The sequence below is a fragment of the Megascapheus bottae genome, chromosome 1 (genome assembly GCF_031878675.1).
Source record: "Megascapheus bottae isolate mThoBot1 chromosome 1, mThoBot2.hap1, whole genome shotgun sequence".
Lineage (NCBI taxonomy): Eukaryota > Metazoa > Chordata > Mammalia > Rodentia > Geomyidae > Megascapheus > Megascapheus bottae.
Window position 1 is genome coordinate 55517782 of NC_143509.1, and position 9542 is coordinate 55527323.

Below are 9542 nucleotides of genomic sequence, written 5' to 3' on the forward strand. Positions count from 1 at the left end.
ATTCTCAGAGAGGAAGTGGCTTGTCCAAATGCCAGGCTCCTGAGGACAGGGTGGTACTAAGCAGGCTCCGGATTCCCGCTCTTTGTGTAAAATACCTCTCAACCCGTTAGTTGAGTTCTGGAATCACTTTAAGCCTATTGAGCCTTCATTCCAAACGGCCCTGTTCTCATTCTTGGACTGAATTTCCTCTTCTTCATCTGGCCATCACTAAGACAGCACTCTCAATTTGCTCCAGTTACCTGGGGCAAAAAAGAACCCCCTGAGTTTTCCTTCTTTTGTGTAACTTGGGAATGCTTCCCTAAGCCCTTTTTTGAATAAAGCCAGTTGTCAAAAATATACAGCAAATAATAAAATGATGGCTGTGAGCCTTTGTAAATGAAGAAAAGTGAATACTCTTGGAAGAAACTGGGTTTCTCTCCCATTTACTTATAGGTTCCTAAAGTTCAGAGTACATTATCTATAGGCAGCAGTGTCAAAGATAAAGAGCCCTGATTTCTACCGGATGCGGACATTGCTGGGAGGATTCCTTTCCTGACAGGAGAGGGAGGGATGTGTGGAAGGAGGAATGGCCACCTGCAGTGCTCTGCTGCCCCCTGCTGGAAGCTATGAGAACAGGCAGCCTGCAGACCTGACATCTGAGCTTTTACCCAGTGTGTAGGAAGTGACAACTAAGGCCATGAGTTATTCCAGCTGCCTCATCTCACAACTCAGTCTCAGGTCTGCATTTTATAATCTTCAAATGCTTCTATCAAAATGGAGCTCTGGAAACAAAGCTCGAGTTAATCCAGGGCTGGTACTGTCTCTCCTATAGGTCCTGGGCTGCAAACAATGTGTAGATGGGAGGGAAATTTTCTTTTTTGGCTATATTGGGTTTGAACTCAGGGTCTTGCACTTGCTAAGCAGACACTCTATCCCTCTATCATTTGAACTATAGCCACCTTTTTATTTTTGGGGGGTGGGCTGATCCTGGGGCCTGAACTCTAGGCCTGGGCACTGTCCCTGAGTTTTTGTGCTCAAGCTCTACTACTTGAGTCACAGCTCCACTTCCAGATTTGTTTGTGGGGGGGAGGGCCCTGTAGTTTAGTGGAGATAAGAATCTCACTGACTGGGCCGGGAGTTTGTCTTAGTGGTAGTGTTTGCCTAGCATGTTCAAAGACCCGGGCTCAATTCTTCAGTACCATATATAGAAAAAAAAGCCGGAAGTAGTGCTGTGGCTCAAGTGGTAGAGCTCTGGCCTTGAGAAAGCCCAAGGACAGTGCTCAGGCCCTGAGTTCAAGGCACAGTATTGGCAAAAAAAAAAAAAGTCTCACTGACTTTCCTGCCCATGCTGGGGCTTTGAACCATGATCCTCGGATTCCAGCCTCCTGAGTAGCTAGGAATACAGGCATGTGCTGTCGGCGCCTGGCTATTGTTTTTGAATAAAGCTTTGTGATTATGCTCATTCTGGCCTGGACTGCAATCCTATTTATGCTTTTCTGTGGCTGGGGTGACAAGTATATGGCCAAGATTTTTATTGGTTGAACTACACTCCTCCTGACCTCAGCCTCTACAGTAGGTAGGATTTATAGGCTTGAGCCACTCTCATCAAATGGAGAAAAATTTCTAAAGTAGAGGGCCCTGTGGCTCTACAAGAGACACCTGAGGGTCTCAGAGAACACAATCTCCTCTGGCTTGTACTTGGAAGGGAGGTACCTGTGGAGGCAGCTGCACCTGCAGGGAGAGCCTGGGAGGAGGGGGTCCCTCTGTACCTGTACCCGGGACAAGCCTCTGAGCTGATTTTATTTTTTGTCAATCGTGAGACTTGAACTCTGGGCCCAGGCCCTGTCCCTGAGCTCTTCAGCTCAAGGCTACCATCCTACCGCTTGAGCCACAGCACCACTTCCGGTTTTCTCAACAGTTTTTTTTTTTTTTTTTTTTTTTTTTTTTGTCGTTTTGTTTTTTTGCCAGTCCTGGGCTTGAGCTCAGGGCCTGAGCACTGTTCTTGGACTTTCTCAAGACTTGAGCTCTACCACTTGAGCCTCAGCACCACTTCCAGCTTTTTTTTCTATGTACGTGGTACTGAGAACTCGAACCCAGGTCTTCGTGCATGCTAGGCAAGCATTCTACCACTAGGCCAAATTCCCAGGCTCCACTTCAGGTTTTCTAGTGGTTAAAGAGTCTCAGGGACTTTAGTGTCCAGGCTGGCTTTGAACCTGGATCCTCAGATCTCAACCTCCTGAGTAGCTAGGCTAACAGGAGTAAGCCACCGCGCCTGGCTGTCCCTTAGCTTTTTTTGCTCAAGGACGGCACTCCAATTGGACACCTCCACTTCCAGCTTTTTTGGAAGTTCCCTCCTCACATCTCAGTAGCAGGGTTGGCGTCTTCCAGTGGTTTGCCCCAGACCCCTCTCCAGTGCTGGAGAAGATTCATGCCCCTCCCCCCTCCACAGCTGTCTGTGGCTCTGCAGACATTCCACACTGGCAGTGCCAAAACCTTGAACCTTATCTGGCAAAGCAAATCTCATTACTTTGTCTCTCTTTGTATTTCTAGTGTGACTTCCCCTGCCTGAAACACAAAGGGACAGGGTTGAAGGGAAAAATGGATGATTGCAGAACAACAAAAATCATTTAATTCACACAAGGCCAGATTATAAATACCAAAGACCTTAAGATACTGATGATGTCCCCCACATTTTGTTATAAAAAAAATTAATACAGAAGCATTAACTATAAAATGTACACATCCCTCGGTACCATAGAAAAAAGCTAGAAGTGGTGCTGAGGCTCAAGTGGTAGAGCTGTAGCCTGGAGAAAGTCCAGGGACAGTGCTCAGGCCCTGAGCTCAAGCACAGGACTGGCAAAAAACAAATAAAGGTACACAATTCTGAATCCTCACTTGTTTTTTGAACTTAAACTCGCTGTCTTGTGCTCTTGCTTGGCTTTTTCACTCAACCCACACTTCAGCTTAGGACACCCTGATGGCACAGGACACAAGCTGTCTCTGCAGAACAAGGGGAGGCTGGTGATTCTCCACCTGCTCCCATTTCCTGAGGGACTTAGGAGCTGCAAAACCAGCACAGTGCCCCCATCTGGAGAAGCCGAGTCCACACCTCTGTAGGAAGGACAGAGCCCTACAGTTCTGAGGTTCCTGGTCCCCGTGAAGGTGCACACGCTGCTGAAAGGAGGTACCTGAGAAGGCAGCTCCACCTGGGAGAGCCTGGGAGGAGGGGCCCTCTGCACCTGCACCAGGACAAGCCTCTACAAGCCTCGCCTGTGAAGAAGACTTGCTGCAGGTAAGAGCCATTTAGCTAGGCCTCCAGCTTACACTTCTTTGTCCTAGCAGGCCCGAGATCTAACTGCTGTGTCCACTCAGTGCTGCGCTATTAAGCTGACTCCTAGCTCCATTCACTGAGGCTGGTGACTGTATTGCTGGGGGCTCAAGGATCCCCAAATGGCTGGGACATAACACATGGAGGCCCCAGTAAGCTCCTGCTTCAGGCCTTGATTTTGTGTGAGCCTGATCTTTCAAAGGGCGTAGCCACTGAGAGACATTCCTCTCAGCCCCAGAGAAAGGTGGCAGCTTTTCTGGACCAGATACTACCTGTGGTCAACGTTAGGCAGGAATGTGTCTAAAACTCTCCAGAGGTAAGCACTTGTGCACTGGCTCAAACAGGCCAGTGTATGCTGGCCTTGGATAGGTTTGTGGGTGAGCTGGACAGGACTGTGTGCCCCAATCTGAGGTGGTGAAGAGACGTTGTCCCACTGTTGGACCAACAGAACCTAGTTGGCACCGGTTGAAACAGACTGGTGTGGGGCCGGGAGTTTGGCCTAGTGGTTAAAGTGCTTGCCTAGCATGCATGAAGACCCGGGTTCGATTCCTCGGTACCACATATATAGAAAAAAGCCGGAAGTGGTGCTGAGGCTCAAGTGGTAGAGCCCTAGCCTTGAGAAAGTCCAAGGACAGTGCTCAGGCCCTGAGCTCAAGCCCAGGACTAGCAAAAAAAAAAAAAAAAAAAAAAGAAACAGACTGGTGTATTCCAACTGAAATAGGTTGGCACCAGTTAAACACTGGTTAGTGTTTTATGTTCTCAACCCGAATTGAACCAGAACTCGACCAGGACAGGTAAATGCTGACTTTGGGTGGGCTGAGCCCCATCTGAAGTTTGTGTGGTCACTTGTTGTCTCTGTGCATAGCTGTTTCCATTTACCAACAAGACAACATGGGTCAAGGGCATCAGTGTCCCCCCTTCTCGCCCCTGGTGGAATGCTTGAATGTTTCTGATTTCAGGAGTAGAGCTTAGCGCTCACTGGGCCATCTCTGGACTCTCGTGAGTTGAATGTAAACTGGCCATATGAGGGTTCCTTTAATCCACCCCTTCTTTCCACAGTTCACAGGATCGTCTTCGGGGAGCCTGGTCACCCAAATCAGATCCTCCAGTTCTTCAGGGGCACAGGAACCTCAAGGATGACTTACCCTCTCCTTTTTCTGAAAAACCCCAGGCTTTAACTCCTTGAGTCTATTCGCTTTATTCATTAAGCCACTTGGAATGACTGACAGCAGCTTTTACTGGTCCTCTTTATCTCCGAGGAGTGGGATAGGAGTCATCAGTTGTCAAAGCTGCGTGCCAGTCACCTTCCAGGAGACTGAAACCAGTGCGACCAAAAAGCAGCGTGAAGCCTGCCTTTGGTAAAAGCCAGTGAGCTCATCTTTACCTTGGAATGGACAGACCCAGAAGGTAGCTTCTCTGGCCAGCTAACCTGGAAAGGCTTCTGCAAGGTTTTAAGAACTCTCCAACTCTTTGAAGCCCCAAGTCAAGACCAGTCAAGCCCTGGCAGCCTTTCTCATATAACATCCAGAAGTAACTTGCAATGTTGACCTCCTACTAGCAGCCTCAAGCAAAGTTTGCGAGACTGCCTGAGTCTTGCTCAAAAAGTTTGAGTATCTGAGCTACAAAGTATCAGCTAAGAAAGCACAACCTTGCATACCAGTCTACTTACCTGGGCTATGAGTTGAAGGAGGGATAGCAAACCCTGTCCAAAAGGAGAATTGAAGCCATTCTAATACTTCCTTCAACCAGGATTTGCTGAAGTAGTTAAGCCTCTGATTCAACTAGAGCTGAAGATCCTCTCCTAAATTAGGAAGGAGCAACAGGCCTTTGACTCATGAAAGCAGGCGCTGATATTGGCACCAGCCTTGGCCCTTCCTAATTTGCAAAAGCCTTTCCAACTTTCCATCTCTAGGCAAAGGGGAATAGCTAAAGGGATGCTGGCTTAGGACTTGGATCCCTGGAGAACCAATTCCAGGCCCTAAGTGGAGGTACCTCTGCCCAGAAAGCAGAACTGACTACTCTAAAGCTTGAAAGGTAGACAAAAGAATAGCAGATATGCTTTTGCCATGGCCCATGTCCATTAGGCAGTATACAGAGAGGCCGATTAACCTCAGCAGGAAAACAAGGTGGAAGGACCTTGACAATGCTGGACAGTCTGGCTGCCCCCAAAAGTGGCCATGATACATTGCCCAGGCCACAAAGGGAATGATTCCCTGGAGGAAAGGGGAAACAGGGCTACTGACAAAACAGCCAGGCTGGCAGCAAAAGAAAGGGAAAGCCTACTGATGTTTTAGTCATGACCTCTCTTTCAGAACTCCCTAAATGCCTGCTCACTTACATGAGGACCTACAGGTGGAAGAACAAATGCTTCTAAATACTTTGAAGACATTGGAAGACCAAAGAATTTTCATTTCTTGTGCATTAAGAAAACAACTTGTGCTACAAGCACATCAAAACATCCACATGGGAAAACAACTTTACCCATTTTTGTCACAAACCTACTTTATTCCCCACCTGAAAAATCTTTCGCATAGTATTCTAGGTGTTTCAGCTGCTAGTGAGTAGATAAAAAGACAACCTGTTCCAGGAGTAAGAGCTATACTTCTGCCTGGAGAATTCTGGGAATTAGACTTCACTGAGGTAGAGCTAGGGAAATAACCTATATAGGTTATCTGCTTGTTTTTGTAGACACTTTCTTAGGTTGATTGGGGGCTTACCCAACTAACATAAAAGACCACCCAGATGTTAAGCTGCTGTAGGTTTTGTCTCCCACAGGTAGTTGGACCCGACAATGGGCTAGCATTTGTGGCTCATGTCATTAAATCTCCAGGAAAGAACCAAGCGGGCTTGACAATCAAAAGGTAAATGGGTGAGTTTAAGCTCCAAAAATCATGGTTTAGCACTTAAAAGAAGACCTGGGTTCGATTCCTTGGCACCACATATGTAGAACCAGCAGCAGTGCTGTGGCCCAAGTGGGAGAGCTCTAGCCTTGAGAAAGCCCAAAGACAGTGCTCAGGTGAGTTCGAGCCCCAGGACTGACCAAGAAAAAGGCAAAGTGAGATCTGTTATTTTAAGACCTAAAGCTGTTTACACTGTGATCAGGTTATCCCAGCTTAAGGGGGGAAAAAGCATCAGGGAATTCAGGATTTATTTCCTTTGGCTAAAATCTGGGGTCAAGTATTGTCAGGAAAATGAAAGGAAGGAGACAGGCTGGACTTGATCTTCCACAGGTAAGGACTTAGTGAAACTGAGCAGTAAAGGACACAGCCTTCTCAGGCTTAGGGACTGTCCAAGCTAGAAACAGGAGTTGTGGTTAAATAAGATGGTAAAGGACATGAAGGGCTTCTCAGCTGAGCCCATGATGGAATGTTTACACCTCCTCTTGGACAGATCGCTTGCCCGGGTCAGGCAGTCTGCACTTGCACTGGTGGCTTGTCTGGTGTCTGTATGCAGCTGAGAAAATGAGGGTCAATCTTTCAAGTATCAGAAATTTAAGTGGGAAGGTCTATTAGTCTCAGAAACCTAGTTTGTTCTGTCCATCTAAAACCGCTTGGCAAGAAGACAGTTCAGATGGGCCAGTGGACGAACTTCATACTCTTCACTTGCAGACACTGGAAATCTGAAGCAGATGATTGGTATTTCCCTTTAGGAAACATTAAAAAAGGTTTAAAAGATGGTTGTTTGTGATTTGTTCTCAGTATTTTGTAATTGAATTTTTTTTTTTTTTTTTGGCCCCTTTCTCTTTCTGGCCCGCTCGCTCCGGCCCGGCTAGGCCCCCTTTCTAGCTCAGGCCCCGCTTGCTTCCGCCCCGCTCGCTCGGGCCTGGGTCGCTCCCGCACGCTCCTGGCCCCGCTCGCTACGGCCCTGGCTTGCTCTGGCCCCGCTCACTCCGGCCTGGCCAGCTCTCGCTTGCTCCTGGCTCTGCTCGCTCCGGCCCCTTCTCGCTCTGGCCCCGCTCGCTCCGGCCTCGCTGGCTCTGGCTCGGCTCGCTCCGGCCACCACTCGGTTGGGCTCTGTTCACTTCAGCTCAGCTCGCTTCTATCGCTCTCTGTGGCCGTCGCAGTCTTGTCTCTGCCACTTTTCCGGTTTGGTTGTGTATGTGGGATACCGAGGAATTGAACCCGGGTCTTTGTGCATGATAGTCAAGCACTTTAACCGCTAGGCCAAACTCCCGGGCCCCGTACTTGAATATTTTTTAAAGGCACATGATAGTCTGGAATTCTTAGTACAGTGACAGTGCTTGTAATTCTTGCATTATGGAAAAACTGCCATTTTAATTCAAAGGTTCCCTAAGAGTTAAATTTGGACTGGAAAAAATCGCCTATTTTAACATAGGTGACCCAAGGCAATGGACTGTGTCTAGTGCTTCAAGGCTTCAAATGAAAATAAAAGCTGAAGTGTAAAGTGTTAAAGCAATGATTAGTTAGAAAAAAAAAAAGTAGGCTAAGGCTACAGGTTTCTGGCTAGGGAAAGGTAATGCCCCGGAAGAAGTTATAGAAAATGAGAAACTTCACCCACCAACCCAACCAGAGACAGAGAAAAATAAGACAGGAGAATGACAATTGGCTTGAGTCTTTATTTTGTGGAAGCCTTCAGTCACTACAGCTCTGACCTATCAAAGATTTGATTATATACAAGTTGGGAATGTAGTCATCTGTCAGGATTAGCTATCTAATTGTCTAATTTTTTTTTTTGGTAAAAATGCTTCAACTTCTTGACCACCTGTGTGGTTTACCTTTAAAAGCTCAGCCGCACGGAAGGCCCAAAGGTGGAGAGTAGCCACTGCACTGCTATTAAACTGACTTCTGGCACTGTTCACTGAATGCTACTGACTCCATTGCCATGCGTTTATGTAGTGGTATGGGATTTGGCTTTTTTGGCTAGTGCTCTACTACTTGAGCTGGGACTTATGTGAAACCAATATAACGCAATGAGGTGTTAAAAGTGTTGCTTCAAGGAATTATTTTCACCAGGTGATCTGTGTCTCCAATAGGAGTCAGCCATTCCACACTGACAACCTAAAACAGGATCTTACTGATCTGAGATCGAACTGCTCTAATCTCACAGCCATCCATGCATCTCCTGGAGCTGTACTCTTACAGTAAGGCAGAGCTGACCTGACGGCTCCCCAGAAACAAAGTCTCTAACATTTATGCCTTCCCCTCTGACTTGATGCATTTATGCTGTAACCAGACACTTGTAGCGCTTGTCCTTATTCCTTAATTTGGTCTTCATGTACTAAGACCATGCCTTTCTTAGCTTTTAAAAGCTTCCATCTTTGGAAGTTATGTACTCCATTAGTTTTGTGTGTGTGTGTGTGTGTGCCGGTCCTGGGGCTTGAACTTAGGGCCTGAGCACTGTGCTTGAGCTTTATCAAGACCAGAGCTCTACCACTTGGGCCACAGCACGACTTCTAGCTTTTTCTACGTATGTGGTACCAGGGAAATCGAACCCAGGTCTTTGTGCATGCTAGGCAAGCACTCTACCACTAGGCCAAACTCCCTCCCCTCCATTACTCTTCATAGAGTAAACATGAGATAAATCATGGGAAAATATTGATGTAATGGGTTGCTATAATGACTTAATGGAGAAGTCTGCAGTTGCTACAGTACTTATATAGAACCCTGAATGGGATGGACTTGACTGGCTGGACCTTGGTCCTATCTCCTGGTACTTAAGTCTCTCCCAGTATACTGGGTCCTCCAGTCTTCTAATGTGCACCTACCTGCTGAGTGCTAAAGCACCTTTGGCTGGAAAAAGAACTTAAAATGTGGGTCATGGGTGGAGACCTGAATCCCAAGATCACAGTGACAATTTTGTGACAGCCTGAACCAAGGGGGAAATGTGAAAATTGTGGGAGGCCATGGATTTGGACGCAATCCCCAGGTAGAACGGGAGGCTGGTGTCTTAAGGAAAAGCAGCAGCAGCTTATTCAAATAAGAGGGAGCTGAGGACTGCTGCAAAGTGAACCAACAAAAGGCTCGGTGACAGTCATTCTTCCCTTCCCATCTGTAGTCAGGATAAGAACAGTTCTTGGGGGCTGGGAGTTTGGCCTAGTGGTAGAGTGCTTGCCTAGCATGCACAAAGACCTAGGTACCACATACATAGAAAAAGCTGGAAATGGGGCTGCGACTCAAGTGGTAGAGCTCTCAGTTCTTAGATCCAACAACAGCTGAATATATGAACTGTCACATTTAAGGTGAATTAATAGACATTTGGGCAACATACTAGAATA